Below are 13,564 nucleotides of genomic sequence, written 5' to 3' on the forward strand. Positions count from 1 at the left end.
TCAAAGGGCTTGAGTTAATTCCAACGTTAAGTCCAAGGATGAAGGGGTTCAGTGTGTTGTGTCTCTGTTCCTTCTGCCACAGATGCAGAGGAGGTGTCCCACACCTTTTTAAGTGGGATCTGGATGTGGGCGGGGCTTGGACCCCCATTCCCAGCCTTTGAAGTGACCCGGTGATGAGTCAATGTCATGATCTCATTGGTTGATGGGCAGAATCAAAGAGAGTTAGCAGAGCCTTGATAGAGTCCCGACAGGAAGGGGACAAGCAGAGGAAACATGTCTTTATGAACTGCTAAAGGACTTTTAAGCAAATACGTACAGGCATGCAGGATGGCAAACGAAATACAAAATTCCCTTCATTAATCCAGCTAATGTGAGGAAGAGCAAAGTCTTCACCTTCTAATTAACTGCGTTGACCCCTTCACGCAAACATAATCTGACACACTCAGCGCTCGTGTTTGCTAATTCACACGCACGTATTCGCTAATTCTCACGGGTGCTACAGACACCAGGTCCTGATTTTTACAACCAGGTCAGACCATGGCAAATAATTTGAAATGCAATTGGAGTTGTCACTAGAGTATGAGGTTCTTCTGAACTTCTAATCTTGGTCTTCACATTGAATTTTAATGAAAATGCTTTCGCAACCTAAGGCTGAACATCTGCAATTTAAATATTCCTCTTAAATCATGAAGAAACTAGAAAAGACCACACAGAACCATCTTAACCATCATTACCTTTAGGTTACGGTGGTCTTTTGTCAACAGCAGTTTTGGGACAAATATTGACATACAGTCTTAAAACCAAATCCTCTTAATGGTTCTTCGAAGCCCTGAGAAACACTCATCTTATCAAGAATTAGCATTTGCTGTTCAGAATGTCTATATGGTTATTTGAAGATTCAAATAGTCTTGGTACTGTATTGAAAAGATCAGGCTTTTGGTTCTAGGAATCATCTATTAAAAGACAGAAAATGAAAAGGTTCTTCAGAACTCAAGTACAGATGTTTTAGTGAATGATGATTGATTTTACACTTCTAAAACTAAAGTTTCCAAAAGGTTTTTACAGCAGCAATGCCATGAAAGAAACATTTTTGGTTCTCCAAAGGAAGAGTTTTTGAAAGAATCATTTTTCTTAGTGTGAAGAACATTCTAACATTCTAAAGAATCTTTAGTGGAATTCAAACATTCCACTGATGTTAAAAGTTCTTTTTGGAATTTTGGATACCAATAAGGAACGTTTATAAAGAATGTTTGAAGATATTTTGTATGTTTTAATGTTTCAAAAACAAACTGTGTTTTTGAAACTAAATGATGGAATATTTTCTGAATCATTTCACTGAATGTCTCAGTGAAAGTGCATCACGTAAAGTCATCATAGAGTTATGGCAGTACGCCAACCCTGGGGGGAATCTACAGGTGAGGTTTACCTGAGAAGGATCCCGTGGATGTGTGTGTGGTGGGAGGGAGGGGGTTGTGTATTCAGGGTGTCTAGACATGACCGTTCCTTGATGGTTAATCTCATTAGGAAGAAATGCTCTGTGAAGGCAGCAGGCTTTCTATTCATGCAGAGAGATACAGGCAGAGATACATAAAGAGGGACAGATAGATAGAGAACAGAAAGAAAGACAGATGGATCCCAAAGAAATGGGAATGTTTTAGTGGTTCACAGCCTGTTAGCACCACTCACTGCAGTTTTCATGTCTTTTTTTTTTTTTAGAGTAAACATGAATGGGGAGAGTTTACTTGTGTGAATGTTAGCCATTGTTATGCATCTGTGGCTATAAGCTGAAATGAGCACTTGACTGACTGTTCACAAATTGATCTGCAAGCAGATGTGACTTTAGTCTTGTGTAAAAGTTTTCTTGGTAAAGTTGAAGATTGGAAGGCTTAATTTATATTTTTTGATGATTAGAATAGAGAAAGTAGAGAGTAGGTGAAGTTATGGAGAAATTAGAGAAGCTTAAGAATATACAGTGGGATCAAATAGTGAGTTAAAAATCTGAGATTCTTTCTAACTCAAAAAAATGTTTTTTTTAAAGTAATGTATAAAAAAACGTTAACTATATTAGAAAAATATTAAAGATTTTTTTAAAGTAATGTATAAAAAATTAAATTTAAATTAAAAAATTAAAAGAATTTTTTTAAAGATTTTTAAAAATTAAAGTTATGACAAAAAAAAAAAAAAAACATACCACATTAAAGAAGGTTCATTTGTGACACTGACTATGTGAACTCAAAAGAGACTTTACCCAAAAAAAAAATTCCAATTTGAAATTTTAAAGAAGGTTTTAAAATTGTTTACATTAAAGTAATAACAAATAAGAAAATGTATGACATTAAATGAATTAAAAATATTACAGATTTTGCAATATTTTATAGGTTAATTTGTGACACTGACCATGTGAAGTCATCAGAGACTTCAATAAAAATACTAAAATTCTTTCCAATTTGAAAATTAAAAGAAAGTTTAAAATTTTTTCAAATTAAAGTTTATTACAATTAAAAATAGTAAAGATTATACAATATTTCTAGGTTACTCTGTGACACTGACCTTGAGAACTCAATAGAGACTATCCAAAATTCTTTGCAATTTAAAAATTAAAAGAAAGTTTTAGGATCTTTAAAATTAAAGTTATAACTAATAGAAAAATTTGACATAAAATGATTTAAAAATAATAAAGATTCTGCAATATTTCTAGGTGAATTTGTGACATTGACCATGTGAACTCGACAGAGACCAGGATTCTTTCACATTTAAAAATGAAAAAGTTTTAATAAGAACAACAAATAAGAAAACATATGACAATAAATGAATTAAAAATATTAAAGATTATGTAATATTGCTAGGTTAATTTGTGACACTGATCTTGTGAACTCAATAGAGATTTCACTAAAATTCTTTTCACATTTAAAAATGTAAAGAAAGTTTTAATTTTTTTTTAAATTAAAGTAATGACAAATAAGAAAACTTATGACATTAAATGAAATAGAAATAGTAAAGATTCTGCAATACTTTTTTAGGTTAATTTGTGACACTGATCTTCTGAATTTATTGAAATAGCAGAATTCTTTCTCATTTAAAAATAAAAAAGAAAGTTATAAGATTTATTTTAAATTAAAGTTATAACAAATAAGAAAACATATGATATAAATGATATAAAACGGTTCTGCAATATTTCTAGGCAAATTTGAGACACTGATCATGCAAATTCATGTATCTTCTTAAGTGCTGCTGCCATTACAAGGGGGACAAACCAAACACTATTTGGAAATCAATTACTGTTTTTTTTTTGTTTTGTTTTTTTGAGTATGACCTTCTTAGTGGATTTCAATCCAAACTGGACTTAAATGCGATACTTTAGGACTGATTCAAACAAAGTGCCATAGGCATCTGCTTTAGGGTGTTTTAAAACAGGAATTGAATGAGACAGAAGCTGAACCATTGGCCATTAAATGGTTCTGATGTTTTAGTCATCAGAAAACACAATCCACAGTTTGTTCTGTTTCTCCACCCTGGCATAGAGCACTGTTAACACAACTCTTTCTTATGCTAAACGCTAACTCCAGCAAAACAGACTCTTAATCACCACCATTTCCTACATTTGCAAGAACTCTCAAAGAACTGAAGCATTTGAGAACAAATACTGCCATACATAAAAGACCCTAAAATGATCGCTAAGACCATTCGCTTGACGACATAATGTTGTACTGTTGTATTGATATATTATCCATCCACTGGAAGAGGTGGATGTCAATAGAATAATTTTTGGCATATGTAAAGTCAATTTATAATGTACAATACCTATTTTTATTTCTTGCAATTATAAGCCTGAAAAGTGGAAAATATATATATAAGAGTATAAGACCAACATTATATAAAATACATACATAAATAATAAAACTATGCATTTTTAGCTGAACCTACTTTATTTCTTGCAATTATAAGCCTGAAAAGTGGAAAAAGTGAATTACGTTATGCATAGTTTTATTATACATATATATATATATATATATATATATATATATATATATTATTTAAAAAAAAAAATTTAATATACCAAGGCAATATTCTTGTGAATTTGGTAATCGTTTAGTCATTGTACCATTATACCATGGTATTATCATCTCTAACTTTCACTGTACCATGATACCGTCACAGTACTTTATTGTGATATCTAAATTATTTGACATGATATGGAATTTAAAGCAAGACACATGATAATATTTCTTCCTGTTCATGGAAACATGAATAAATGAGCTATCAATGTATAATAAATGTGTTATAACAGCACGTTTAACACAAATGCAGTCTTGAGTGCATCTCTCCTTATTGATCATTGGAAAATGAACCTAAAGCTTGTTTTAACTGTTATTTTAAGTGGATGCAATAAAGAAGATTAAAACACTTGCTCTTGAAGCAGCAGTTAAATCAGAGTTGCTTTTTTTACAAGCTAAAAGCCCTCAAAAGCTGTGAATGTATTGATTGGGAATATAAGGCAGTCTAGAAGAATCTGTGTTGGTCTTATACTCAAATTCATCTATGGAAAGTAAAGAAGAGCATCTAAAATCCCTCACACCTCACAGATTAACATTGAGAGGCCTAAACCTGAAGAAAACGGCAGAAGACATTAGCCAAACACACGTTCAGCTATCTTTCCATCATGAAGGTGTGACTGCTAGGTTTCATTTGCTTCACCTGAAACTGGTCAGTATGATTCACACATGGCGCGTGGCTCTCCTCACTCCTCTGAGATTACACACACATCGCTGCGGGACTAGTGTATAGTTGTCCTAAACTTAACCCACCAGTAGGACACTTACATTAGGACCAATGCTGATTATCATCATCAGAGCTTAGATTATCAGAGCGATTAAATTGTTGTTGTTTTTTTTTTGTAAATTTGATTTACTCAAGTATTACTGAATTGCGTACTTTAACTCACTTAAAATCTAAAGTCAAAATCATACTTTTACCAACTTTTACATTTATTCATTTAGCAGATGCTTTTATCCAAAGCAACACAAGGACTAATGCAAGCAATTCATCATAAAGAGGACATAAATACAAGAAGTGCTAATTTTACAGCATTTCTGACATCATTCAGAAAAGTACAAGCTAGAACAGGTAAAGTGAAAGCACAGAGGAAGACTTTTTTTTTTGTAGGATGGCGTTAAGTGCTTTACTTCTTTGGTTTCTTGATCATTAAGATTTTCAAAGTACTATTTTGCAGTTTATCATAACTTACATCATCGTAAATGGTAAATCATTCATTCCTTTATGCAACACAATCAAATGGCACTCCTCATTGAATTTTAATAGCCAGCGACATCCATTTTGGAGAATACAAGAACAAATCTCTCACCACAACATAATCTTTGATCTAAAGTAATGAGTTTTCATCAAAGATGGACAAACTTGACCTTGTGAACATGGTTGACGGTCAATCCATAAGCACCTATATTTCAGTGTCAAAGGTCTATAAAGTCAGCTGCATTGGACAATTGCAGGTACCCCGTTTGACGCTGTTCCAGCGTCAACTAGCCAACTAGTGTTTGACATTGAGAAAATTGTGTTTAAGGAGTTAATTATATTGCTCAATGTATTTATTTGGAATAAAAAAACTTACTTTGTACCTTTAAATACAATAAATGTTTTGTCTAGATGCTTGGTGCAAATGGTGCAAATGGTGCAAAAGTTTTGCTTATGAAAGCCAAGCTCATGAGTTGGATTTGCAGAGAATACACATATAATAAGATGTATAGTTTGAATACATGCCACTGGATAAAATTGTCTGCCAAATGCATAAATATAAGATTTTTTTTTTTTATGTGGAAAATGAATGCATACACACCAGCAGCAAATGCATTATATGAGATAAGGGGAAAATGTGGAAAAAATATGAAAACTATCCAGTAAAGTCCAAAAATTAAAGTCAGCAAAAGGTAGAAATATGGTAGAAAAAAAAGAAAAAACAACCAAGAAGCAAAACAGTCTCAAGGCTAATTTTTATGAATTTCATACAATTGCATTATTTTTTCTTTCTTTCTTTCTTTTTTTTGATCTGCCTATGGCCCACTGATGGTAAGGTTTAGGATTGGGCCTTCATGTTTTTTTCCTAAATCATATGCTTTTGTACAAATTATATGAATTTAAACAAAACATCACCTCTTAAAATAGTTACACTCTAAAAAATGCTGGGTTAAATGCAAACCAGCACTGGGTGAAATATGGACAAACTCAGCGACTGGGTTAATTGTTTAACCGAACCTTCTGGGTAGTTTTAATTACCCCAATTTAACCATATATGGCTGGCTTAAAATGAACCCAACATTTATTAATAAGCAATATTTTTTTTTTCTTTCATTATTATTCACACTCTGAAAAATGCTAGGTTAAATACAGTCTAGCCCTGGATAAAATAGGGACACATTGATTGGGTTGTTTTGACCCAGCTTTTGGCTTCATTTTAAACCAGCATTTTTAAAAAAACAGAGGTAAAGTTGAGTTGGGTTAAATACCCAGAAGGTTGGGTTAAACATTTAACCCAGTCGCTGGGTTTGTCTATAGTTTACTCAGTACTGGGTTGTATTTGTTTAGAGTGTATAATTATTTATTCAACTTATCCCTAGTGAAAAATAAATATTTTGATATGAAACTATTATTTATTTGCAACAGATAACTCCTTTTTTATTAAAAAAAAAAAAAAATAATAATAAAAAATCATGTTTTTTTCTATTATGTAATGCTGTTTTTATTGTTTTATTGTGTTAGTTAGCTGTATTTCTGTAGTTATTTTTTTACTTAATCAAAATAACCCAACTGCAGTTTGACTCTTCAGAAACCATTTACATATTATGTACTAAATAAAAATACCATGCAATTGTACTTTTAGTAAAAACTTTTAGTAAAAAAAAAAAAAAAGAAAGTCCGCTAAATTAAACAACTAATTTTGTACTTAATGCACTTTAATTGTGCAAAAATAGTGCTTAAGTCCAACTAAAGATATACTTAAGTATATCTGATTGTGCTAAAGTGGAACTATTGCAAGTAAACTTTAAACATTTTGCATTTAAAGACTGATATTATTTAAAGACCAAACAATCCTCATCAACAGTGACATTAAAACACATTTTAGGCTTAATATTAAGAAATGTGCATTGTGCACAAGTAGTACTCCAAATAAAGTTTAATTACAATTTTTATATCAGTAAATATGTTAATAGACTTGAACTATACTTAATATAAAATAAATGCATTTTAAATCTATTGCTTTTTTACTAGGTATTACTCATTTTAATTTAATCAACATATTAATAAATGTACATTTCCAACCTATTTGGGTTCATTTTAAGCAAGAAATATAGTATGTAAACATAGTTTTAAAGCAATAGTAGAGTTAAATGACCCAAACGCTGGGTCAAAACACCCAATCACTGGGTTTTCTCATGTGATCAGGTTCTAAGAAACCAGCTTATCATGAGCTAGCGTGTGAAGAGCTAATGTCTTCTGTTATGCTGTCATTTGACACAAGTCAGTCGTTGAAACGCACACCAGCCTTCATTTTAAAGCCAGGCATGTGAGACAAGGACTCGCTAGCTTATTAACACCTGCAAGGTGCTTACACGCTTGGAAATCAGACACATTAGATGGGTTTAATTACGGATAAGAACTGACTGTTGGTATCATTTCAAGATATTTCGGTAGCACTTTATTTTACAGTCCTGTTCCGTGTGCGTATACCATGTTCATATTTAACTGAGTAATAACCAGGTACTACCCCTAAACCTGCAGCTAGCATGTACACTCCTAAAAATAAAGGTGCTTCACGACACCATAGAAGGACCTTTTTGTCTAAATGGTTCCATAAAGAACCTTTAACATCTGAAGAACCTTGTTTCTTTGTGGCAAAGAAGGTTCTTCAGATTCTAAAAAGGTAAGAAAGAGATGGTTCTTTAAAGAACCTTTGACTGAATGCTTCTTTGTGGAAGCAAAAATAGTTCTGTGGCATCGCTTGAAGAACCTTTTGAAGCACCTTTATTATTCAGATTGTACTTACCATATACTACCCAATACTTTCGTGGGTAAGTAAGTACACATACTGCAAAATAAAGAGTAAGTGATCTTCTCATTTCTGTTTCATTTGATCTTTTTTTATTCTTCCTGTGACAATAAAAATACAGGCCTGTATATTGTAATATTCCTTAGTTTTGAGAAACCAATGCCAAGGTAGTGACACAGTAAACTTGAGTTGCAAAAGGTCAAACTTTTACCTCGCTGACTTTTCCCTAACCTTCTGAATCTGTGAAGCGCATCATAAAACGATCCATATCCCCTTTGATCAGGTTAAAACATCATTAATGTGTAACTGAAAACACATGGCTGCTTTTTAGAGGAAACGTATGGTTACGTGAAGTGTCGTATATAAACGCTACAGGAGGTTTCCTACTGTAGACCCCACAGGGATCAAGAGAGTCCCGCTGGGACGCGCCTCACTCACGCTGGGCTTCGTGTGTTTGCTTTGGGACTCCAGCAGCTGAGCTCAAACCATTTTGGCTGCTGCTTTTTAGGACGGGGTGACAGTTCGGGTGAGAGAGAAAAGGACGGAAAGGTCAGAAAGGAAGAATTGCAGGAAGCTGCAATGTCATGGCCAAGATCGTTGCATAAGATTTCTTTCCACTTCTTGATGCATTTGGCTTACGAGAAAGACAAGACATGTTTTTGTTATGATGCTAAGTTGATCGCATAATATCCCAGGGGTGTTTATTTATCTAAGAGTCAAACAGGACGCTGACATACAGGATATGCTTGAACGAATCAAACATTGTCACTCGGTCAGATACTTAGCATGTCTTAAATCTCTTCTTCCTCCGGCTCATCTCTGCATCCATCGTGTATCGCAGACGCTAAAGTCAGGAGGTGTTAGCCGCCTCTGCCATTTGCTGCGCCTTGTGTGGACGTATCGTCACTCAATAGCTTAACAGCTGCCAATACACAGGCGCTGCGGGCTGGGATCAGACGGCTGTGGGGTCTATAAAGAGCCCCCCCGCTATGGGCCGACGAGAAATCTCACACCTTTCCCTGCATTAGCCATGCAATCTTCTCTTTTGATGCTCTAACTGGCCACTTTAAGTGCTCAGGTACGGGCCGTCAGGGGGGACGACGAGGACGTTAAACTGGATGATTTTGGATGATGTGTGTTTGCATGCACTCTGAAATGGTGAAAAACTTTAGAAAGCGGTTTCAGAAAGTGCAGAAAGGCACTAAGGCTCGAGTAAATGAATGCAACAATCATACTAAACTGGAATTGGAGACTGCTTGTTCCATGAATTTCCATGATTTTTATCCAGTTGTTCATGCACTCTAAAAAAAAAAAAAATGCTGGGTTGGGTAAAATATGGACTAACCCAAATTTTGGGTTAGAAATCTAATTTAAAAATGTAACCCAACAGTTGGGTTTGTTCATATTTTACTGAAACGACCTAGGATTTTTAAGAGATCACTGGATATGGTTCTTTGGTTTTAAATTATGTATTGAACTCAAAAGGACTATTTCTAGGTTTTTTTGTTTGTTTTTTTTTTTTTTTTTTAGGGTGAAACGGTTTGGTAAAGGTATTCAGAGCTGGTAATAATTTATCTACATTCATATTTTTTATTAATTTATTTTATTATCAATTTTTTAAATAACTATTTTAAAATTCCTTCATATATATTCCATGATGGTGGGAACACAATATATAAATAAAAAATAAAAATTGTATTAATTAGCTTATTTTATTGTAGCTGTAAAACTAGAGCACTACGCTAGCAACACCAAGGTTGTAGGCTTGATTCCCAAAAGCATGTAAATGTATATTTCCATGACTTTCCTGAATAATTTATAATATTCTTTAAAATGTTTAGGTTTTTCATTTTTCAAAGGGAATATTATTTTAATATTAATAGTTTCAAAGTCCTATATGTCTGACCAAGTTCAATTAACTACTGCAGTTACGTTTGTATTATTTATATAGTTTTTATAGTATGTATTGTAATATTTAGATTGTTTTATATTTTCATTTTTAGTCTTTTTTATTGTTGTTTTTTTTCTATTTTTTTATTAATAGTAGTTCAATTACCGACTACAGTGTTATTTTAGTATTATTTATATAGTTTATATAGTTTGTATAGTAATATTTAGATTTTTTTTTTTTTCAGTTTTAATGTTTAGTCCTTTTTTCTTTACATTTTTTTTATTAATAGTACTTCAATTACCCGATTTACCCAATTACAGTGTTATTTCAGTATTATTTATATACTTTTTATAGTAACTATTGTAATATTTTTATTTTATATATATATATATATATATATATATATTTTTTTTTTTTTTTTTTTTTTTTTTTTTTTTCACTTTTCATTTTTAGTTTTTTTTTTATTAACAGTAGTTCAATTACCTACTGCAGTGTTATTTTAGTATTATTTATATGCTTTTTATAGTATGTATTGTAATATTTAGAATTTTTTAGATTTTCAGTTTTCATTTTTAGGCTTTTTGTTTTTGTTTTTTTACTACTTTTTTGTTAATAGTAGTTCAATAACCCACTGCAGTGTTATTTTAGCATTATGTATATAGTTTTGATAGTAAGTATTATAATATTTTGAATTGTTTTTATATTTTCAGTTTTCATTTTTAGTCTTTTTTTTATTTAGTTTTTTTTTACTACTTTTTATTAATAGTTCAATTACCCACTGCAGTGTTATTTTAGTATTATTTATATAGTTTTTATAGTATATATTGTAATATTTTTTTTTTTTTTTTAGTCTTTGTTTTGTTTTTTAACTACTATTTTTTATTACTAGTAGTAAAAAGTACATTAAAAATAATAGCAACAAAGTAGTTCATTTTATTATTTAGCATTTGTTTTAATTGTTTTAAAGTTAAATTAGGTGCCAAAGCAAAATTTTTATGTTCATTTAAGTTCAAGTTATATATATATATATATATATATATAAATAATACTTTTTAGTATTATTTAGATTTTGTTTATAAATCTGTTTTTTATTCCACTATATTTAGCATATGATTACAATGGCATCAACAGGTCAGGACATGTTGTCATTGCCATTTGAGCATTTACTACAAGAAATAACCTGAGGCCACGTATGATTGGCTCATTCACCTTAACTAAAGGCCAATTTCCTTACAGCGCTTGCCTAAACTCCCTCAATCGATGACCCAACATAATTACAAAACTACATATTGACCTTAATTTAGATCAAAGTCCTAATATACATTATGACTCATAAGTATTCAGTCAGATGGAGGCCACCAGACGCACACAGGAGGCAAACAATCACCACCTACCCCCACATCCCCTAAAAAAAAAAAAGATCTGACACACATTTGGTCCTGTATGTAAGAAAACAAACCCTCAGTGTAGTGTGCCTGACAAAGGGACTAAATGACACATTGGCAGCACTTCATAAGAAACCTCTGGGAACTGCTAATGGGTCTTAATGGCCTTCCTCAAGTCTGAGGGCTTCACACCAGCCTGGACTCGGCCTTTGACATGGCCTAGCTAAAAGAGACGGGGTGGTCTTCGGCCCAAGAGGTTCACTAGACGACTTTGAGGAGATGATGACATCACTTCCAAGAACTCTTCATGGAAGCCAATGTCAAAACGTGGAGAGATTTTATAGAAAAAACCAAACAAACAAAGACCAGGTAAAAATGTTGTAAGTGTATTTTTGGTTTTGTGATATCATCAATGCAGCAAGTCAGAAATATCAACCTTCTCAGAAAAAAAAGCCTGAGGACAGTAATACCCCATTACATCTCCAAAGAGCACAGAAAACCTCCCGTCTCTAGAGACGAGAAGACATATCCACATCTGCCGCCGCCTTACATTCTTAACACAAGCATAGAGACAGCATACAAAAGACAACAACAAACAAAATATTATTTTACAAAGAGGAAAAAATAGAAACATCTCTTTATCTGTTTACAGGTAGTTTGGTCACACATGCTCGTTGCATCAAAACATCTCGTCCCTTCAAAGTCTTTTCGTCTTATATTGAAAAATTCCGCACTCAAAAAAATACTGGTAGCTATTTATCCGTCTACAAGTAGAAAACGTTCAGTAAAAAACATTCCTCCGTCTAAATTTTTCGTTATGACAGAACTGGAAATGAACTGGTGGGGGGAGAACACGATCAGCACCACCCATGAGCGACGTCTACGTACAAACACGTCACGAGAAAAAGAAAATCACTGATCATTAATGCTCCAAGATAAAGCAGTGCTACTCCAAATTGAAACAAAACTCCACACACCTCAAAATAACTAACATTTGGGCACTTTTCTTTGGTTAAAGGGACAGTTTACCCAAAAAGTAAGTTTCTGTCTTCAATTTCTTACCATCTTGTTATCAAAAAGGAGATGTTTGGCAGGATGTTCATGCTGCTCTTTTCCATACAATGTAAGTGAATGGTGACCACAGGCTCCAAATAAAGGGCAAAATGCACCATAAAAGTGGTCCATATGGCTTAAGCGCCATATTTGTAGACTTCAGAAGACATTTAGTAGTCTTAAGTGAAAAAACAAACCAAAATTTCACTCATTATTCACTGAAAATCTTACATACTAATATTACACACAAATGAGATTTGAGAGATGCAGCAGAACTTAAATTACTTAAATTTCAGTCTGTTCCTCATGCAAAAGCATGAAATGACTTAGAATATAGTGCACAGGTCATGTTGGACAATGTTTTGGTGTTTGACAGCTCCTAGTCTCTATTCACTTTCATTGCATGGAAAAGAGCAGCATAAATGTTCTACTAAATTTCTCCTTTTCTGTTCCACGGAAGAAAGTATGTCATATGGGTTTGGAACAATATAAGTGTAGTAAATGACAAAATACGTGTCATTTCTTGTGTGAACTTTCCATTTAATCATTTAAAGATGTTTTTAAAAAGCCAAAGGGATCAGCAGGACGTTAATGCTGCTCTTTCCCATACACTGAAAGTGAATGGTGACTCCAAAATAGGGAAAAATGCACCATAAAAGTGGTCCATATGGTTTGAGCGGCCTATTTGAAGACTTCAGAAGCCATTTAATAGTTTTAAGTGAAAAAACAAACCACAATTTCTCTCATAATTCACTAAAAATCTGGTGTTTCCAAGTTTTGATTTACACAAATGAGGCTATTTTTTCTGTGCATTTCGTCATTTTTGGCAAATGGAAAAGAGCAGCATGAACATTCTACTAAATTTCTTTTGTGTTCCACGGAAAAAAGGGTTTGAAACAATATGAGTGCAGTAAATGATAAAAGAACTGCCATTTTTAGGTGAACTTTGCATTTAACCATTTAAAGATAACATTAAAAAGCCAAAATAAGGAATCAGCACCATTTTTAGGCCTTTTCATCAAAACATCTGTGATTCTGTGGCACATCTGACATCTTGGCATTATCCTTGAAAAAAATAATAAAAAAATTAAGTTTCTGTCTTCATATTCTTATCATCTTGACATCAAAAAGGAGATGTTTGGTAGGATGTTCATGCTGCTCTCTCCAATACACTGA

This window comes from Labeo rohita, chromosome 8 (assembly GCF_022985175.1).
Source record: "Labeo rohita strain BAU-BD-2019 chromosome 8, IGBB_LRoh.1.0, whole genome shotgun sequence".
Taxonomy (NCBI): Eukaryota; Metazoa; Chordata; class Actinopteri; order Cypriniformes; family Cyprinidae; genus Labeo; species Labeo rohita.